Below are 22,667 nucleotides of genomic sequence, written 5' to 3'. Positions count from 1 at the left end.
TTTTTCATTGTAGAATCCTTCGCCGTTCAGATGAACTGATAACCTAAAATTCTGCTTTCCTCCCTCCACCAAGTGCTTTGTTCATTAAAGGTCCAACAAAGAGGCTTGCATTTTAGAAATGGCAGAATTCACCCCAGCTAGCTAACTCTATGGCAAGCATACTTGTATTTAGTTTTTGGCAGTGCCAACTGCTGCCAACTTTAAGTATGGTATTTCTTTCTTTCTTTGGCAAGGGCCGCCAAGATGCCTGCATAAGTGAATTCCCCTCATTCACTTCCCCCACCACCAAACAGGAAGGGGAAGTGATGACTTAATCTCTATACAACGAAAGTTGCATAAGTATTGTTGGATGACATGCAATCTTGGCTGCATTCTTAAGATTCACTCTACCGGACCGGTTTCTTTTTTTTAACGGATTCGTCCATCCGTTTTGAGTAATTTACACTCCTTTTTACAATTTCACAAAATCTTGCAACAATTTTTTTTTGAATATTTAGAATTCAAAGTAACTTTACTTTTTTTACTTTCTTTCTCCCTTTTTCGCCTATTTTTTCGGTGAAGTTTACCGTCCAACTACCAATTAGGTATCGTATACTGTAGCGCGGAAGCTCATACTTCACTATAAACAAATTTTTGCTAATAAATAAAAAGTAGCCATACGCGGGATTCGATTCGGGGACCTCCCACACACAAAGCCACTATCTTGACCGCTACACCAACTATCGCCTCACTTATCTTTTGTTATGAAGTTATTAAAACGACAGTTCAACTTTGAAGATTTTGAGATTTCACCAAAATTAACCATTTTGAGTTTCCCTTCAATCCGGAAAAGTGATTTTTTTTCTCTCTCTCTCACAAATTGATCTGAGTCTGTATGTGTGAGGCCAGTATAACTTGAAAACGGAAACTTGAAATGAAGTTCAAGTTCAGATATTTGGAACAGACGCCATGATTGGAACCCGTATAAAGCTTTTAGACTAAATCAGCCAACCGGAAATGCTGGTTAAAACCGATTTATCATTATTTTTGGGGATTTATTTTTTTCTTGAAAAATCAGCTCCACGATTTTCTGTAAAATTCAAAATAACTCATTGGGTACATCTGGAAATTTGTTAAGTTTTTATTTTAAAACATTTTCTCATGAGAAAATGGCAGTTTTTTGGGGGGGGAGAGTTGGGGTTGAGTATTCCACTGTGTTATTTCCGTAAACTTTGAAGGAACGTGGTTAAACGGAAGTGATATTTTACGGAATAAATTGTGTGATTTTTTACCATTTTTTTGTTTTGCTTTTGATCTAATTTCCGGAATCGAAAATTTAATTAGAAATGTAGTTAAGTTTATCTTTGGTTTTATCCGTCGTAGCACGGATGTTTATTGTATCCCTGGCAGTTTTCATATTTTCGTCCATCAACAGAGGTACATTTATCAGTTCGGTGTATGAGATTTCCGCTTCCTTTATCCGTCACTGGACTCAGCAAGTGCTTCACAAAAACATTCAAGTTTAGCACAATGTTGTAGCACTTATGTTGTTCCTCAACTGTTTCTTGTTTCCGTTTTCCGGTTTATTTGTTATCAATTATGTTTTTTTTTATTTTTTTTTTTTGCACAGGAAGTCTCAAAACTAATTTGGGCACATCCGATGAATCTTAAAAAAATGAATAAATACTATGCATATTTTTAAAAACCAAAGAGCTCCTATAATGGATGAAATCCCAGTCTATTACGTATTTTTAGAAGGAGTAAGAGCTCTCAGTAAACTATTCAGCGCTGATGTATTTGTAAGAGTGCAATGTCCTCTCCCTGTGTTTACTTACATAATCAGATCAATTGAATAATTCTTAGATACACAGAAATTTTATACATTTTAAGTGTGAATGACGTTAGCATATATATATTTTTTTTTTCTAATGGAAAAACTAGTTTTTCTAAAATTTTATTGTTTTTCTTGAAATTCCTGTCAGTGTGAGTGTGTGCGCGTGTGTGGAATGTGCAGTTAGATAAGCGATGTTAATGTAAGTAATATTTTATTCTAGACGCTTGCATAATGTTTTCAACCTCTCATATATTTAAATAAGTGTAACACATACGTCACTTCTAGATTTATAACTGTATTCTTAAGAGAAGAAATTGTTATTTATTTGACAAGTTTTTATAGTTGTGTTTTCTTTTACATATCCAAGCTTAATGGTTTTGGCCGCTATTAAACTATAGCGCTGGTAGCTAACTGATCTGGTGTGATTCCTGTTATCTTTACTGCCTCAGCATTTAATTCTTTTTTTTTTTTATCTCTCTTTCTCAAAGTGGAGGTATTCCGGTCCTAAAACTCTTCTTCTTCCGATCTCAGTCTTTCCATGTAACGAGAGAACATTGTCCGGAGGCTGGCAGTGCGCTGAATAAAGCTCAATACGTTGTTAAAAAACTATGTTCAAAGGATGTACAATAGTTTTTATTGCAGTGTGTGTTAACTTTAATAGAATTATATGCATCAATAATCCAAGTCCTAAGTCGTGATGATGAACAAAATACCACGATAGCCGAGCGGTTAAGAGACTAGACCCGCAATGCTAAGATGGATTGTTGGTTTAGTGGGTTCGATTCCCCGGTGTCTAGGCCTTGGATTTTTATTTAATGGTTAATATGAGAAATTTACAGTAAAGTATGTTAGGCGGTTAAGAGACTAGACCCGCAATGCTAAGGTGTATTGTTGGTTTAGTGGGTTCGATTCCCCAGTGTCTAGGCCTTGGATTTTTATTTAATGGTTAATATGAGAAATTTATAGTAAAGTATGTTAGGCGGTTATAGGCTAGACCCGCAATGCTAAGATGCATTGTTGGTTTAGTGGGTTCGATTCCCCAGTGTCTAAGCCTTGGATTTTATTTAATGGTTTAATATGAGAAATTTATAGTAAAGTATGTTAGGCGGTTATAGGCTAGACCCGCAATGCTAAGATGCATTGTTGGTTTAGTGGGTTCGATTGCCGGTTTTAGGCCTTGGATTTTATTTAATGGTTAATAAAAGGAATTTACAGTAAAGTATGTTTGCTAGTCGCCTCCATCCACGACACCTAATTGGTAGTTGGACGTAATGCCCCGCCTGAAAAAATAGGCGATTACTTTACTTTTTACGACTTTTACTAAATACGTTCATAGAAACGTTGCCTTAGCAAGTTTCTTTAAAACAAAAATAATAAACTGCTCAAAATTTAAGGAAATAATATCTACTAATAACTGGACATAAACCTTATGTCACCTTATATAATATTATCAATTATCACCAATTTTATCACCCTATATAGATTAGATTGTTTACAAATTAACACTGTTTCCCAAACAATAAAAAGAAGACAATTTTCTGACTCTAAGGGACTCAAAACTTGTAAATGGTTATTGAAAATTGTTAAAGATCGTTTTCTACTTCTTTTTTGGTAATAACCAAATGAAGCCTAGGCAATCGCTCTTCACACACAAAACATTGAGTATTATTGGGTGAAAATAAATTTATCGAATCAGCGGTGAATGTAAGTTGCGCGCCTTTACTGAAAATACTCTACGCATGCGCCCTAAAACAACCTTGGGAATAAAAAGCCTCTTCCCACCCCTCCATAAAGAGGGATCTCGTCCTTCCCCCCACCCCTTCTCATCAAGCCACAACGCACAAATCTCTCCTCTCTCTCTTGGTTGCTCAACCAACAGCCTCGAGTCTATTAGAAAGATAGAGAAGAACAGGGGTGGTGGTAGAGCTGCACGACCACTTTGAAAACAACTTCTCTTTTCAACGTATACGTATGTGTGCGTGCGTATATTATGTGCGTGTAGATGATTATCCCATGGGTGTGTTAGTAGCTTGCTAGCTACAGCGCTATACCGTGTACCCACTTACGGGTGGTGCCCTTCTCACCGAGAACTGTAGCTGACCTTGAGTTTTATAACAGCCGCCTCACGGGGGTCTTTATTTTATTTTTTTTTGCTTTTTGTTTTTAAAAAATTTCTGCGGGAGGAAGAAATAAAGCGTGCTTTGAGTTTGAGGAAACATGTAAACCGGAAATGGTTTGAAAGAAGTCCATACTATCCATCCCTCTCTTCCGGAAGAGTTCTTCATGGAATGTTTTCTAGATTTTCTTTTCTTTTTGGTTATAAATGCGCAATTATTAAAAGGGGGAAATCCTAAGGGACTTAGGATGAACTTCACCCTTGGTGATCCCCAGGACATGCTCCGGGGCCAATGAAAGGAGAGTGTTAGCTCCGTTCCTAGCCAGTTGATCAGCTCTTTTCATTCCCCTTAATCCCCTCATGGCCCGGCACCCATTCTAGTGTGAACCCATTATTGTGCCTGGCCAGTTCTAGGGCTTTTATAACTACATTGCTTAAAAAAAAAAATTGCAAATCTCTCTTATTTCTAAGATCCATTCGCAGACTTTCCTCAGCGCAAGTTTTTATAAAGACCTCAGCCTGGAAGACGGTGGCATATCTCCCAAGAGCTCTCTCAGAGGTAACACCCCATACACTACTCTAGCTTCGGTCCCACAAACCATCTTGGAGCCATTCGTGAACCACATAGACTCCCTTCCGGCACTGTTTTTTTTTTTATTATTATTATTTAAGGCGCGTCAACATCTAAGGTTATTGGCGCCCGGAGCTTTTTCCAGTGCACTGCCGGCCTCCGGACAGTGTTCTCTCGTTACAGGCAACACTGTCCATCACCAGAAGCTCCTAGGAAGAGAAAATCTAAGGGTCAGCAGCTGGATTCGAACCCGGAACCTCCGCGTGGGAGTCCAGTATGCTAAACCTCATGGCCAATTCCTTCCCTTTCCGGCACTGTTCTGTCCAGTTTACCCTCCATTCAGTCCTCGATCTGAGGATCACCTGAAATGGAGCCTCGAAACTGTATCTAGAACCAGACGCTGTCCCCAACCATGGCCTATAACTGGCAAAGGGTCGACCTTGTCTGTAATATTCATCTGTCCAGTAGAGGAGCTAGTGCGCCTCCATTGTCCATTTCTCGCTAGTCTGTACTTGCCTCCACCTGAATAACAACAAACTGAAGTGGAGACAACTCCAGCAGTACCTCCAGCGATTACTTTTACTTTTAATAAGAATCAAATATTGGTTCTAAATTTTTCAAACTTAATGAAAATTAGTATTTTTTTTCTTTGAAAAATAAATATAAAGTAAATAAAGAAAAAATAAATGAAGTATACAATAAAATGTTAGGACTGAAAACTAAGAACGATTTACATATCTGTAAGGATACTTAAAGAAGGGGTTTACAGAGACGAAAGAATTGTGGGAAATACTAGCAGTGTAGATAATTAGAGCATTGTTTCAGTTCTTACTTAGTACCTAATTCTGAATGTAGTCTTAAACTGTATAATTGCTAATAAAAAGAAAAAAGACTACAAACAAAACTAGTAAAATAGAAATAGTAATTTCACAAATAACACAATAAGCAGGTTTTTTTTATTACGGTGTTCTTATTGTTAGCAAGTGTGTTATTCAAATTAATATGGTATACATAAAACAAGTTAGGGCAATTAATTACCCCCCACTTGCACCATATTATAACCCCAAGCTAGATAATATACACGAACAAAAGAGAGAAAAAGTTAGAAACCCATTGTTTATTAAATAAAGTATAACTTTAAACATTAAAAAAAATTACCGGTTTGTTTAGTTTATTGTTTGTTTTGTATTTTACTTGTGGTAAAACAAATTAAAGAACTAATTTAATGTTTACACTCAAAAATCTATGACGCAATCATTAACTGAAAATAAAATACAAACGGAAATAACAAAAAAACCTAGGTTAGGTTATAAACCAAAAATGTTTTAATAGCAAAAAAAAAAAGAGAGTTTTGATGAAATTTAATCCTATTTGCGGTTAACTTCTTTTAAGTTGTTGTTGTCAACCTGCCGGTCTGTCTGTAGTTCTTGGTTAAACAACAAAGAGGAAATGTGATCGATCACTGAATTTATATTTAAGTGAGTAAAAAAGCACGCATTGTCATGCACTTTTTTTTTTTTTTAGTTACTGCATTTCTGCAATTAGGCAGATTTTTTTTTTTTTTGGACTTGCGTGTTTTTTTTACCGGAAATGATCTGAAAAAGGGTATTATTTTGCGAATTGGTGTCTCTTTTGTGTGGGAGTGTGTGTATTTACGTAATCGCCTCTTTAACTTCCTTCCTTCCTTCCTCTCTCTTTCACTCCCTCTCTTTCTTCCTCTCACTCTCTCTTTCTCTCTCTCACACTCTCTCTTACTCTTTCTTTCTCTCTCTCTCTATATATGTATATCAACGATATCTCATCATCTATCAAGAATTGCAAATATAGCCTATATGCAGATGATTTACCAGATATACCTTCATTGCCCATTGTCTGAATTAGAACAGGGTATAGCCCAAGTCAATTCCGATGTTTATTCAATTAATGAATGGGTGAAACAAAATTGTATTGAGTTTAATGTTTCCAAAACCAAAGCCATGATTGTTGGAAGTGCCAGATATATCAACGATATTGATATGAGTTCTATTTCAAAAATAACAATAGATCAGGCTTCTATTCCTTATGTTGATTCTGCTAAATGTTTGGGTGTCACTATTACTAGTACTCTATCATGGAATAATCATGTTGGTGACATATCTAACAAAATTTCTAAAACTTTGTGCCAGCTTAAATACAATAGGAATATTCTGCCTATTTCGCTAAGAAAACAGCTGATTACCACACTTATATTTCCGCATTTAGATTACTGTTCGCTAGTGTACAATGATTTAACAGCTGAATTGAACATAAAATTACAAAGGTCAATAAATTCCTGTGTTCGTTTTATTCTAAATGTAAGAAGAGATGAGCATATTACTCCTCATTTTATTTTTCTTAATTGGCTGAATGTCAAGTATAGAAGGAAGTACTTATTGGGAAGGTTTCTGTTTATGCTTCTAAAAAATCAACGTCCCGAATATTTATTTAATCTGTTTATCAGGAAGGCCCAATTAGATTTAAAAAATACCAGAACTGTTAATTCCAAATTTTATATTTCTCCATATCGAACAGTTACCTATAAAAATTCATTTCTTGTGCAATCTTCTCTTTTCTGGAATTCTTTACCTCTTACATTAATTCATAAAAGTACAATAGCTTCATTTAAAAATGCATTGTATGATTTCTTAATGCGGTCCTTCATAGAAGACGCTTCTCATTAGAGAATTTATTATTTAGTTTTATATCTATAAATTAAGTGCATTTCAATGTAATTTTTGTTATAATAATTTTACTTTTATATTGCTTTTACTTATAGAGAACTTATTGTAATTAATTTTGTAATTTAAATTTTGTTTGTTGTCCTTAAGGGATATTGTCCCAGGACAAAATAAAAGTTTCTTTCTTTCTTTCTTTCCTCCCTTTCTTCCTCTCACTCTCTTTCTCCCACTCTCCCTTTCCCTCACTCGCTCTTTTTCTCTCTCTTTTTCTCTTTCTCTCACTCTCTCTTTGTCTCTCTCTTTCTCTTTCATTCTCTCGCTTTCTCCCACTCTCCCTTTCCCCCACTCTCTCTCTTTCTCTTTCTTTCTCTCTCAGCTGGTCAGTACACTGATATTCCCTTATTTAGATTATTGCTGCCTAGTGTATGCTGATTTGACTGCGGAACTCAACTTAAAGCTAAAACGATCACTAAACTCATGTGTCCGTTTTATATTAAATATGCGAAAAGACGAACATATAACAGCACATTACCATGAGTTGGGGGGGGGGCTTAATGTTGTGTTCCGCAGGAAATATTTTAAGGGCAATTTTCTGTACCAGTTGTTTAGGACGCAGACTCCACGATATCTGTTTGACATGTTTACTGCTAAGGGTGTACTGGACTTACGGACTACAAGGACTGTCCACACCAGACTGTACATACTAACTTACAAGACTGCTACCTATCAGAACTCTCTTTTCGTCACTTCCTGTAGACTGTGGAACGACCTACCAACGGACCTTACGAATAGGAAAACAATTTTTAATTTCAGATTTTCATTTTATGACTACTTATTACAGGAATTTAGGAGGAAATAGTTTATTTATTTATACTAGTTGTGAAAGTTATTTATAATTTTTTCTTATTAGTTTATATTTATTGTAAATAATTGTTTGCGAACAGCTGTTTGGATTTTATTTTATATTTTATTATTTTAACCGAGAGTTTTTTGTGTTTATTATGTAAATTTTATTTATTTTTGTTGCTCTTAAGGGACATGAGTCCCAGGGCATAATAAACGTATCTTTCTTTCTTTCTCTTTCTTTCTTTCTATCACTCTCTTTTTTTTCTCTCTTTCCCTCTCTCTTAGGAAATAGGTGTAATTTTATTTATTACTATTATTAATAAATTTTATTAGTAATTTTATGTTGGAGTAAAAAATATTAATTGCAATTGTTTACCGACTTTTTCATCAAAAATCTCAGAAACGGAAAGAGCAAAGCACCCCAAAAAAACCAACATGAACTTAGTAATTGCATTTCCTGCAGTTTTCCATTTTTTTTTTTTTAATTAATTTTGCAAATTGATCAATTGGCTAAGAGCTCTGACTTATTCATTCCTAGAGTTGAACGACACAGAAATTGGAAAAATTCGACGAACCGAGTTATCGGCTTTAATCTTACTGTTTCTCCATTCCCCACTTCTCTATTGATGTTAGGCATCTTCTGCTAATAATATCACAGCTTCTTTTCATCTATTTCATCAAAAACAGACCTATTTTTTATCCATTTTACTTTAATTTTTTTCTTTTTCCCATTAAATTACTTCGTTTTATCTCATTGCCTTATCGTCTTTAAAGTGAAAATGTTTACAATCCTTTTTCTTGTCAAAGTATTAAGTATTTAGGGATGATTATATTAAAAGAAATGGGTTTAAAAATCCTTCCAAGCTGAACAGTGCTAGTGGTTGGCGTATTAACTCGAGTGTTTACTGATTGGATTCTCACGCGGAGAATTGCAGCTATTTCCGTTGATGGACAGTGTTGGTCTGTAACGAGAAAATAATACCCAGAGGTAGGAAGTGCGCTGAAAAAAAGCACCAAGTCCCGTATGGCGCCTATATACCTGTGGGATTATCTCAGTGGACTCCCTCGCTTCTTTTGATTCTTTTTCCTTCCTCCTTACACAGCTCATTGTCCCGGTGATGGACGATGTTGTCAGTAGGCCTGGTCTCCTGGTCGCCATTAACGCGCCTTAGATACAACTTTCTGTACAAAACGTTGATTTTTTTTAATAAACTAAAAGAAGTAAAACAGCCGCAGATCTTGAGGAAGGAAAATTTGGATCAGTACAAGGCGCTCTTGCGGAATGTTTCGATATCAAGAGAATTTTTTAGAAAAGCGAAGGAAAATCAAACCGGAAACTCAATTTGGTATACATTTATGATTTCCGTAAGGCATCTCACAACGAACCACAAAGATTGATGCTCATTTTGCTCGCAATTTCTGCTTTTATAGACTCAAACGACATTCTCTGGCTACAAATACTCATGAATCAAAAGCTTTATGGTGAGTGTGGTGAAGCTTGGACGCTTTCGTTGGGCAGGACACGTAGGCAGAATGAATCTCGAGGAAATACCACACAAGATAATAAAAGAAAATATATATGGCACACGACGAGTGGGCAGACCGAGATCGCGATGGATGCAAGAACTCCCCTTGGTGTCCGAAACTGGATGGTGGCCGGCAGCATTAGACCGGGACAACTGGCAAACTTTGATAGAGGAGGCCAAGATTCGCGGAAGCGAGTTGTAGCGCCAGTTAAGAAGAAAGCTTTAAACGGTTTTTAACATAGGACCTGTGCTTTGTTTGTGCAATTATTTGGACTTAGCGTACCCACAGGTGAACTTATCATCCTCACAGAGATTCGTACACTCTACAGACGCCTACATTACACCAACAACTTTTTTTTACGAAAAGCTTCAGGAGGTCTTTTTTATAGGCTTAGACATTGCTGCCACTACCTGTAGATAATCTACCTGCTGGAAGACGTTACCTGTAACTCACATTCCCAAAGTGACAAGTGAGTGAAATAAATGAAGAAGGACCCCCGCCCAAGGACAAAATGAATGAAACGCCGTTGGCTGCTGGAAATGCTGGAAATGGAGGGGCCGACCTGACCACCCCTAGCCTTAGCATCCACCCTCGACAATCCCCCCCTCTCACCACTAAACTTCTCCTTTACCTACCACAATGAAGACCACTATTAACCATTTAGCCAACTGAAGATACCGAACGTCCTGCTTCATCTTTTATCGTGCCACAGTTTCCTCGCCGCCATTGCTCTTTTTTTTTCATCATCTCTACCAGTTACCATTTAACAAAGAGAGAGATATTTACGAATTATCTTCACCTCACTTTTTTTGTTATCCATCTTTACGCTTATTTCTTCATTCCTGAGGATTTATATTTTAACAAAATGGCTGCCAGTTTTTCCACTTCCTCCTTCTGATCTTCTCATACTCTTTCATTCTACTTCTAACACATTCTTTTTTAGCACTTAATCTACCAAATATTTTATTCAAATATTTTTTTCACGCAATGTGGCATTAATCGATAGATCGATTATTTCTTGAATTATATAATTCTTTTTTTTTTTTTAATCAGTTCAGTAACGTCACATTTCCGGTTTATAGTTTTCAGCTACAAAACTGAGTATAAGAAGCGATCGGAAACTAAATTCAAGCTTCCTGTTTGTTTTTAGTTTTTCGAGTTACTCTATATTCTCAAATTTGACGCTTAAAATATCTATTTCCGATTAAAATATGCACGCTTTTTAGAAAATTTTATACGATTGCATATTTGTTGAAATGCATGATGCACAATTCGCTCCTTTTTTTTTTTACATTTATATGAAGTATAATGCATTTGCAAACTTGCATCCTTTTTAATAATCACTCACATCCTTTAACGCATGCGCACGCGGCCGGGTAACCAATTTCCTGTACTAGTTTTGTTTCTACAAACGTTGAAAATACTATTTATTTAAAATACATAGCATTAACGTTCAAATTTTTACATCACTGGTTTAAAGTAATAATATTTAATTATTTATTTATTGCCGTAATTAATAAAAATGATGCGATTTTTGCCCCAAATAATTTTATTGCTTTATTCTTTAATTAACTTTAATCGTCAACAGAGAGCGCTGTACAAAACTTAATCTAGAAATTCCCTAGATTTAGGGAAAATTCCCCAAAGACTTGGCCACCCTGGTTTGGCTCTTTTTTTTTTAACCACAAACTTGAGCTCCTATAAATACAAAAATTATTAGCTCCTGGTATCCACAGCACAAATTTAACTCATTTATTTACTTTTTTGTAATTAATTCTTGTTAATTTTTTTAATTTTAACTAGTATTTAATTTTCTCATTTAGAAGTGAGGTATTTCTAAATTAATAAAAAGAGAATCGTTCGGCCATTTTTATTCAATTACAATCAATAACAGGGGGGAGCAAAAGGAGGGGTAATAAAAAAAAAATTTAATTAATGCCAGGAGAGCAAAAAATGGAGGAGTTCAGCCGTCGAAAACTTGCAAGTAACACCTGATACAATTAAATGTTAATGTACTTATGTATGGTGTAATGGAGGCGTGTTTGTAATGAACAGCTGCCGGAAGTTGAAAATTCACCAACTTTCTCTCTGCCTCCCCCCAAGACAACACTTTTTCTTTTTAACCTCCAAACAATGGGCAGAAAATGGAATAATAATAATAATAATAAAGCAAATTGATAAAAAGAAAAAGGCAAATGAGAAATCGAAAAGTTTTTACTAACAACTCTCGTTAGTTTTTGAGAAATCAACCAATGGAAAATGAACATGATTTTAATTGGCAATTATGTTAGGAGAACCCAATCAAGTTGTAACTGCGTATTGATTAATGATAAAGAATATTTGTTATCTCTTTTTCTTGCTCATATTTGCTTTGTGTTATTGCAAGCAAATAATTACTGCGATCTTGATAAATGTTTGCATTTTTTAAGCGGAAGTGGGTATTATTTTGGGATCCGGTTAATATGAACAAGATTTTTTTTTTTTTTTAGCTCATAGACTGTGCATAAGTTGAGTTTTTGACACAATAGTCCCTGAAATGTCTAACTTGGTATTCAGTTTTAGTTCGGGAGAACAATGTAGAAACAAACAGCGATGCGATCATTGTTCTGGAACAATATAATATCAAGAATTGTTCCTTGAAACTATTCCATTGATTAGACAAGACAAAAAAACAAAATAAAATCTATTGCGTACGCGCTGATGAGTTTGTACGTTTGTACGTTTGTACGAGTTACCTGTGACGTATAAAAGTTTCCGTTATAGCGCTAACAGAGACGTTATACGCTTGCGCTTGGAATGTAAAAAAAAAATCGGTCACCGTTATGTACATCTTTGCTTAACTAACCATATTTTGAAAGTCGTTTCACAGATTCCACGTTAAGGAAATAAAATGTTGCCAAAGGGAAAAAGGGAGAGCGAAGAATTAAAGATTAAAATTGAGAGAGATTAGTTTCTGTATTGCTGCACGTAATTGGGGATCCCAAAAAAAGAAGATAATAGTTTCATGAAATCTAATAGTGCTAAAGAGAAATGGGAATCGAGGCCACCATTTTGGAATTTTGGCAAAGTCCAGGGGCTTTAGTGTTGAGCGAGGTTGTGAGTAGATTATTGATCTGATGAAGTTGTCGGTCCGAAATGTTGGAGGGTCTGTGCACCAGTATCACCATCTCTCTCTCGCACGCTGTGTCATAGACCCACCCCTACTCAATCCCCTACATCCCTACCACTATTAGGCTCCCCGCAGATATATATTTCAACCCCCTTCAATATGGACATGATATCCCAGCAGGAGCTATAATTACATGTAACAACACGTTACACAAATTCATTAAATAATTCAATGGAGTTTTTATTCATTTATTGGTTAAATGTTTGAAAGCAATATAATCGATGTATTGAACAATCGAGTATTTTGCTTTACAAATTACTGTATAGTAGATCTTTTGGCTGCTACTGTCGATCATTGAAACATCAGTAATTAAATCGAAATCCCTAAATTAGGCCCTTAAAATTTTGGTTTTAGACCCAAACTGTTTCTACGTCCTAACAATGTTCTGGACCTTGCAAAGAAGCCTGTATAGTCTAAATTAAAAGCAACACGTTTTTTAATTAGATTTGAAAGTCTTGGCACAACGGCAACGGTTATGCTCGGCGATAGTATTGCCAAGTCAAGATTTATATGAGACGAGAGCGTTAACCGCTCAGCTGGGCGTCAGCAGGTTGAAAAAATAAAATGAAAGAAGCACATTATTTGAAGGTTAAAAACCGCCATATCAAAGTAGTGGACATGTTCTTCTTCAATTAGGAATGGGAAGTGTTATTACGCAGTTAATACTGCGATTAAAAATGTCGCTTGTAGACTTCTAAGGTTAGACACTGAAATCAGATAAAACCTAAATAGACAAAGGGCTGCCATATTCATTCCAAACACAAATCCTTCCTTCCTCCAGTGGCTTCAAAGAGGAACCTTTCTCCAGTGGCTCCAAAGAGGAACCTGCCTCCAGTGGCTCCAAAGAGGAACCTTCCTCCAGTGGCTCCAAAGAGGAACCTTCCTCCAGTGGCTTCAAAGAGGAATCTTCCTCCAGTGGCTTCAAAAAGGAACCTTCCTCCAGTGCCTCCAAAGAGGAACCTTCCTCCAGTGCCTCCAAAGAGGAACCTTCCTCCAGTGCCTCCAAAGAAGATCCTTCCTCCACAGGCTCCAAAGAGGAAGTGGATTAGCCACTTCTTCAAAGACCTAGTTACACGCTTTTCCAGCCTAACAACTTTCAATACTCTTATTATTCACAAAATAAACACGTAACAACCTCGTCTTCTCGAAGAGGAGGAAATACTACGTCATGAGAATTTTCTATTTTTTAGTTTTCACAGGAAATACACATTTTGAAGTCCCCTGAATTCGAAGCAGTGATTTTGCCATCTCTAATTTGCTCTGTTTTACCAAGTCAGTGCTCAGCGTTAGGCGGTCGCATTGTAGCGACTGAGATCGGCAGCTTGCTAACTTAATCCTTGCCAAAAAAATGGCAAGCGATGAATGTGGTTTTTACGAAAGAATAGTGCGAAGAGTTGAAGCAGTTTGCCTAGAAATTGGAAGTCCCTGGATAAGCCGAATTTTTTTTTTGTTTTTTTTGAGGCCTGATGACGAAATAAGTCGATGACTGGCGAAAGAGTTCATCGGAAATATTTTTGGGCAAACTACTTCTTATTTTTGGAATTCCACAGAATTGGATTTAAAAGTTCGGGATGATTCTTGGTAAATATCTTTGACTCAATGACCATTTCCAAGGGGAACACTGATCCAAGATATCCTGAACGTATCCATCTTTCACTTAACCTCACCCTTCGAACACACTTATTCCATTCCTCTATACTTTCTACGATCTACGGTAGAGCTAAATAGATTTATCAGTTTTTAATAATATAAAACTAGAATGAACTTGGTAATTTTCTACACTTAAGATTCATGTTTGGACATAATGTTGAGATCATTTTTAACATATTTCGCCACCCGACCTTACTTACTGAAGGTAGAGAGTTAGCATGCTAGTTCGGCCAGAATGTCGGCGATCAGGTCGATGAACTTGGACGCCGCACATTCTACAGTTATAAACACTGGCCCACCGGCGCATCTACCTCATCTATACTTTTAAAAAAACACACACACGGACTCAAATGATGTTTTACGACGAAATGACTGTAAGAGTGGAGGCTCCCATTTTACAGTTTTCAGTTTAAAAAAAAAAAAAATCAATAAAATAGAACATCGATCGTTGCCAATGAAATTACAGTACATTTTAAATGAATGCTTGAAAAATGCTTAGGGTCGCAATTCTTCCTGATACACCAGTATGATGTCCCCTAAATTATAAGGCTATATTCTTTGGACCTGAATCTGAACCGGTTTCCAGTGGCAACTCTGTTGGATGTAGATCTTAAAAACTTCTCTAATTGCCTAAGCTCTCGGTACGGATGTGTGCCTTCATCAGGGGCAGGTGCTGTAAGCCGCTGGCTCTTTTTCAAATTTTGATTGATAAACAATAATTTTTTATTTGAATCGATTTTCCTGCAATAGTTTCAGTAAAACAGAAAAAAAATCGATCCAATAACGGAGTCGATATTTAAGTACCATGTCCTTAAAAAGCCTTACCTTACAAAGAAATCATCAAATCTGTTGTCACCACCAAATTACCCAACTTTTACTCACCTGAAACATAAAATAAAAAGAAAATTACATTAATTACATCATTACAAGAGTTAAAATGAAAAAAAAACAACACTAATTAACCATTAGAGTACTTAAATTAGGAAGGCATGCCAAAGTTCTGACGTAATCACAATTTCCCGAATCTAGAGAAAAGATGATTCCCTTAAACCTAACTAGGAAATCAATCAATCCTCTAGCTTCAGGGGGCACAATATTTTCTGAATAATGGATCCTCAGGTCCATCACAGTCTTATTATTTGAAGCGTCCACAATCTTAAGGAGATCATTGTCATCAAAAATCTCAGATACCAAATTTGCTGGTCCCGTTCTAGCTAAAATTTTCCTCGGAAGTTCTATTTCCTGAAAAATTTAGGGGCTTCCTAATCTGTATATAATACTTCCGCTATAAAAATTAGTGGTGGGAGCCAAATTGTCCAACATCGGTTTACTACTTATTCTTGCTTCAATTCTTCTTCAGTTTTTTGTCTCCTCAACACTCGTCATCCATCTTTCCTCCTTCAAAGCTGCCTTCATCTACCACTTCTTCCAGGTTTGCATCCTGGATACTCTCGCATCCTTTCCGCGAGAGTTCCGCCCACTCCAATCGCCCCAATTTAATAAAGTTCTTTATATTTTTATGTTCTAATGTTCCCTTTGATCTCGGTACTGAAGTCATGTCAGTCTGCATAGTGAGAGATGGAAAAATCACTCGAAGTCGTACTCTACACCAAACGGACTAATAAACCCCTGATGGTGGATAAATATTTGGTAACAAAAAAAAAGACTTGCTGCAGCCGATAAAGTCAATGATATTCAGCACTAGAGACCAAATTACGTAACCTTTACAGATAATTATATTTATTACCTAATATCTATAATAATAAATTCTAGTTGGTGAATCACATTTTTTCAGATTGTACCATCACGGGGTCGGAACCGGATGTTCATAGTCCCCCCCCCAAATTAAGACCATGCTTTAATCTAATTTTCTTGGATGAAATGTTTCAAAAAAACAAACTTGAAACGCCTAATGGAGTAATATTTAAAGAATTTTTTTTAAAAACCCCAGGAAAATCATGGAAAGAGTAACGATTTCCTCCTGCAATTACGAGGGTCGTTTGAAAAGTCCGTGCAAAGTCAGAGAGATAGCACCACTGGCGCGTATCGAGGTTATGTTTAGTTAGTAGCATCTCTTGGAAGAACACACACCAAGTTTCAGCCAGATCGGTCTATTTCTTTGTGTTTGGCATTCGTTTGAATCGAGGAAGTCGAGTGATTTTCAAATCGTGTGAAGTGTTGCAAGGATGGTTTGCAGCTGTTCCAGAAGAATCCGCAGGACTTTAAGCGTCGTTTCGTCACTGTGGATGAAACATGGATACATCACTACACTCCTGAGACCAAAGAACAATCTAAACAATGGGTTACCAAGGGGGAATCTGCGCCAAAAAAGGCGAAGACCGTTCCTTCGGCCGGAAAAATTATGGCGACTGTCTTTTGGGATTCGCAAGGAATAATCCTCATCGACTATCTGGAAAAGGGTAAAACTATTACAGGTGCATATTATTCACCGTTATTGGACCGTTTGAAAAACCGAACTGCAAGAAAAACGCCCACGATAGGCCCACAAAAAAAGTCCTTTTCCATCACGACAACGCACCAGCTCACACCTCAGCAGTTGTGGTCGCAAAATTAATGGAAATAGGGTTCCAACTCGTTTCACATCCCCCCCTATTCTCCAGACTTGGCTCCCTCGGACTACTATTTGTTCCCCAATATGAAGAAATGGCTGGCGGGAAAAAGATTTTATTCAAACGAAGAGGTGATTGCAGAAACGAATGGCTATTTTTCAGACTTGGACAAATCCTATTATTCGTAAGGGATCAACAAACTAGAGCAGCGTTGGACGAAGTGTATAAGCCTAAAAAGAGACTATGTTGAAAAATAAAAAAGGTTTACCCCAAAAAATTAAGTAGTTTTTATTTTTGCACGGACTTTTCAAACGACCCTCGTACCGGAAGTCGTGTGATTGATTCACACGTATCGTGAAAATGAAAATTTACTGTAGAAAGATAACTAATGTTTTTTGCTCCTCTATAAATTTAACAACTAGGAAAAAAAAATTTTGGCAAAGCTTGCTAGAGAATATAATCTATTCGGTTAATATTTTCTTAGAAATTTTAAACGGTCTAGACAAATTTGCTTATTTTAGAATTAAAAATAGCGAAAGCTAAAAATAAGTTCAGCATGCACACGCTTGGCAAATCATCTTCTTCTATCTCACATTCGCTTCGTCATTTTGACTATCTCTTCTAAGTAAAGAGAAATAAAAGTTTTGTGCTTTACAAATCGCACAAAATTGTTATTGTGTTAGATTTTCAATTTTGGGTGATTTAATCGAGAATATTTGAATTTTTTGACGTCCTCAGGAGTAAGAAAAAGAGGTTATGTAATTACGCATCTGTTTATCTGTCTATTGGGATGGCAGCTACCCTACTTCGCTGGAAGGGATTCGCTGATATTAGGTTCTTCGAGGATAGCCAGGCTGCAATTAAAGCTCTGGCCTCTCCTGGTAAGAACCAAATTTCGGTCAATTCTTGGCCATGCTGCTCTCAATTTGTTGGGAGCTTTGAATACTGTTTCGGTTACCTGGTCTCCTAGTCATTCCAGAATTACGGGTAAAGAACTTGCTGATGAAACAGCAAAGGAAGGAGCTGCGTTGATTACGATGACTACACAGCCCATTTTCCCTTTACCCTATCGACTTTGTAGAACTGAGGTGGAGCAGTGGATTCTTGAAGGAACACCGGAAACGGTTCCCGAGCTGACTACCGTCAGGCTAACGGAATTCTTGGCCTGTCGAAAACAACTGTGATTGGATTCAGCAGGTCCCGAAATCCGCCAGTTTGGTTCAGGTTGGTTGAGTGGACATGCGAATTTAGCGTATTCATCTTTTCAAATGCGGCCTTACCCAGTCTCGCCAATTGGCGCTGGCTGTGGTGGTGTGCAATGAGACTTTACGGCACTTTGTAGAGGTGAGTCCAGTTTATTCTGTAAAACTAGATCCCTCGGCTTCAGGAAGTCAAACGTCCTCCGGAGATTGTGGGCATCTGGTAGTCTTAACTAGAAGTTTCTTGGTTTATTACAGTACTCTGGGCGATTGAGTCGCCATTCTCCATAGTGTCCTGTTACTACTTTATTAGTTTATTGTAGCGGCCTTATCCAGTCGCAAATTCTGCGCTGGCTGTGGTGTGTCCAGTGATATGGCACTTTGTAGTGGAGTGCCCCGATTAGTCTAAAACTAGATTCCTCGTCTTCGGCTACCGGAGATTGTGGCATCTGGTAGTCTTTACTGGTAGAACTTTCTTGGTATATTCTGTGCATTGGGCGATTTGAGTTACCATGCTCCCTAGTGTCCTGTCACTACTTGATTAGTTTATTGTACTGTTATCCGGCAATCTTTAACCGGATTTGTTGGTCTTGAAGACGGCCCTCTTATGATGCCTCTTATAAGCTGAGGACTGGGCGGGGAACTATGGGTATTATATTCGGTCCAATGGCAGAAATGTATCTTCTACTGAAGTTCAAAGGTGGATAGAAAACGGGTTTTTCCACAAGAAGGGAAATTGCAATATTTCACCGCCGAAAAGCCCGCCAAACATTTCTTGCTTGTTCACTCATTAAATATAAAATTTCAATGAAAAGTGTTACATAAGGTCGTAAAAATTAATATTTGGAACTTTATAGAATAGAGTATTACATATATTAGCTTTGCTAATACACGGACTGAATTGTGCAGAGGGGGAAGCTAATATCTGTGTGTTGTGCTGGACAAACACTAGTTAAGCATGACGTCAGCGCTCTTGGAATCTAAACATCCGCTATTTCAATGCCAACCTAATCATTCATCGGTTCGCTTCAAAAAGACCGCCTCCATTCACCCTCTCCATCTATCTCGCTTGTCTTAACTCCTTTCTCTGTCTTCAGGTTTCTTTTGCTTCATTCTGCTTTATCTGTTGCGTTGTACACTCCCTTTATTCATATATATTTATATATATATATAAAGACTACATGGCGGCAAGAAAAGAGATAATCCTCAATCCCACATCTCTCTGCATCTCATGTGGGGAAAGTCATCTTCGGAATTCTTCGGAGGAAGTGTCTGGAAGGAGAGGAGGGAACATATGGCGCTAAGGAGCTGCTCCCAGCACTTCCCTAGCCCACATCATGCTACCAATGCCGAAGGATCGCCAAGCTAAGGAGGGTAAAAATCACGATATTATTCAGCACTGCGAAAATCAAGACCACATGTGTTCAAGTATACTCTCAATAGGAGGTCCAGTTCTCGAGAAGATACTGGTAGAACAATAATCTACGAATAAATGGATGGTGATGCATTAAGCGGTCACAGTTTTAAGAAAACCAAAATAGTTAAACTAGAAGACGCCTAATGTCTGCAGAGCCTTTCGACCCTTGCCGAAGAATTAATGTGGTGGTCCAGGGGGTGGTCTGGAGTCTCTGAAACTCCATACACCAGAAGTAAGCTTTCCTTACTTTGTAAACCGGGGGCTTGGGAGGCATTTGTCTTCCCTAGAATCGGCTAAACGTTAAATGACAATGAATGAATGAATAAATATTTATTACAATAAATATTTATACATAAAGTAAATACAGAAGGGTAAATGTATTATACATTTTAACCTTCTTATGTAGTGAAGGAAGAGAAAAGTTAGGTGAGGAGGATTGGAATGCAGGGAAAAAAGGAGAGGAAAAACCTGCAGCTAGTGTAGAGAGTTAGAGCAGGATATGTTTTAGTCTTCTGTGTCTGTATGTTGTAGAAGGATCTGTAGGAGGCTATGTCGCGGCATAGTGGATTGGGATGGCAGTCTAGCATGGAAAGGAGTTTGAGCAGACGATTTTGGATATGAGTGTGTACGGGGGATAATGGACGCAGTCTCTGTGGAGTGAGTCAATCTAGTGCACCGTGGAGAGTCTATTGCGAGTCTCCAGAAATTCGTTCTGTGTTGTCCTGGAGTTTCTTGATGTTGCTACTACAAGTCAGTTTCCAGGCGGAGCAGGCGTAGAGCAACATCGGCCTAATGACTACTTTGTAAAGGAGTAGCTTTGTTGGTCACAGTCATTTTGGAGTCACTTGGAGAGTAGAGGAAATAATGGTCTTATAGTCCAGTTTGCCTGAGTTTACGTCAGTTTGTTGTCCAAAGTTAGGCCTAAGTACTTAACGTGGGTAGACCACGGGATCAGAGGATTATTGAGTCTAAACCGTCAGTTAAAAGAGAGCCTACGTTTGGTGAAGAGTATAGCGTTAGTCTTGTCGTGGTTAATTTTAATTTTCCATTTACTGCAGAATTTTGTTAGTCTATCTATTGCTGCAAAGAGTAAGTCTGTTGGTGATGGTGTCCATACTCCAAGATGACGTGTCAAAAGACCACGTCATCAGCGTACAAGGCAAGGTTGACATGAGGAGGTTTTAGGGAGGAGGATTTATGTAGGTGTTAAACAGGACTAGGACCTAGGATGGAACCTTGGGGAACGCCTGCTGCGATTGGCTAGGGATATGGAGGAGGCAGAGTTTAGGACGTTAAATGAAAAAATTGCTTGCATATTCTCCAACGTATAGATCCAGATCACGTGGACCTTTAGCCCAAGCTAAAGACAATTTCAAAACTCTAACAAGATTGGCTGCTTCTATAGAGCTAGTAGCTTTTTAAATTTCTACATACAACTGTGAGGCTCAGGTCATTGAAACTAAAAAAAAAACCCATTCCATAATTGGCGTTAAACCACTACTAAGATGTTGCTCAACTTCATAATGATTCACCTGCTTTACAACAACAAGGTAAAATTATTAGAGCATCTTTTGTGGTGAAATTCTAACCTCGATTATGGACAAACTAACCTATTAACCTAATTTAAAGAAGCGGAAACAATGTCTTGTCGAGCAAAATGAATACTGCGTGCCAGTTACATTGTTTAGTAAGTAGATAAAGCTACATAACGTAATATATACTCATTGGCTGGAGTAATATCAATGTAAATACACCATGTATATGTATGTATTAGGCAATAACAAAATAATTGGGTCAAGAGGGCTGGCTATTATTTTAGTCCACGTGAGCATACATTAGCTCTTAAAGTACACAAATTACAAACAATTATCATCTGTGTCAAAGAGGGAAGGGATTATTAGCTAAAGTGGTTAGCAGAGATCCACAACAGCCGAAAACACTCGAGATCAGAGGCTCAAGTCTGTAACCTACTTTTTTTTTTAAGTAATTACTGGTAAGATTTATTTGATCTAAAAACAAAAACAAAAACGCAACGAAATAAAACATCCAAAAATACAGCAGACTTCAGCTAAATCCCAGGTAGGAGTCTGTGGTCCAAAAAAAAAAAAGCAATCTGGCTAAAAGAAAATACGATCACTTCCTGCAAAGACCGGTTTAAGGAAACTTAAACTGAATAGAATATGTTTATCTGTAATATTTAGATACATAGAATGAAAAAGCGTTGGAATAAATATTTGGTACTGCCATTGCCCACAAGATCCTGAAGATGAATGATTACACGAAATGGTTGATAACCACAAAATTGAGCCCATAGCTTTCACGAAAACTAAACTACCTACATATGTGGTTTCCAGCCTCTTCTCACCCAGCTAGAACTACGTGCTTCAAAAAAAAAATAACCATCTATCTGTCCACTTGTTGAATGTGTTTATAAGATTTCTTGCGCAATACATCATCAATACATGGCCGAGCTTGAAGCTAGTATTGGGCAATGTTTCGTGTGAGTGCGAGAGAGAGAAAGAGAGAGAAGATGCAGTGATGCAATGCACATAATCATCATCAACAGCTGCACTTTCATAAAGTTTTAATAATATTCTCGAGTCTGGCATAAAACTGTCAATACAATCACTAACTTAGTTAATCGGAAGTGTTGCGATCTTATCGAATTTTCTGTATCGATTTTTTTTTTTTTTTCATCTGAAATATCCGTTTTAAGGACCTACTTTTTTTGTAAAATGGTCTCTCTATTGTTAATAAAAATAATCCAGAATCCAGCACTTAGATTTTTCTCTTCCTAGGGAGCTTCTTACAGACAACACTGTCCGCTGATGGACAATGTTGTCTGTAACTAGAGAACACTGTCCGAAGGCTGGCAGTGCACTGAAAAAAGCTCCGGGCGCCAATAAATAACCTTAGATGTTGACGTGCCTTAAAGTCATTTTAAAAAAAAAAGAAAAGTCAAATAATAAAAAAAGCTTAAACTTATTATTTCGCTAATTTTCTCAAACAAGTGGTAAAGAGATGGATATCCAGCAACCGGAAGTACAGATTTCCCCCCCTTTTTTTTAGATTTCCTCAAAAATAGCTGCAACG

At 37.2% G+C, this 22,667-nt stretch overlaps 1 long non-coding RNA gene across 1 annotated transcript in view; it reads left to right on the top strand.

Moving 5' to 3' along the window:
• The window catches only part of LOC141448584 (uncharacterized), a 61,966-nt gene that overhangs the window by 21,257 nt on the left and 18,042 nt on the right, over positions 1-22,667 (top strand). The window lies entirely within an intron of this gene.

Source organism: Rhodnius prolixus, unplaced genomic scaffold, assembly GCF_049639745.1.
Source record: "Rhodnius prolixus isolate KJV_2025 unplaced genomic scaffold, Rpr scaffold_2, whole genome shotgun sequence".
In the NCBI taxonomy this organism is placed as follows: Eukaryota; Metazoa; Arthropoda; class Insecta; order Hemiptera; family Reduviidae; genus Rhodnius; species Rhodnius prolixus.
Note: the sequence above shows the minus strand (reverse complement) of the source record. Positions and strands in the feature narration are given on the sequence as shown.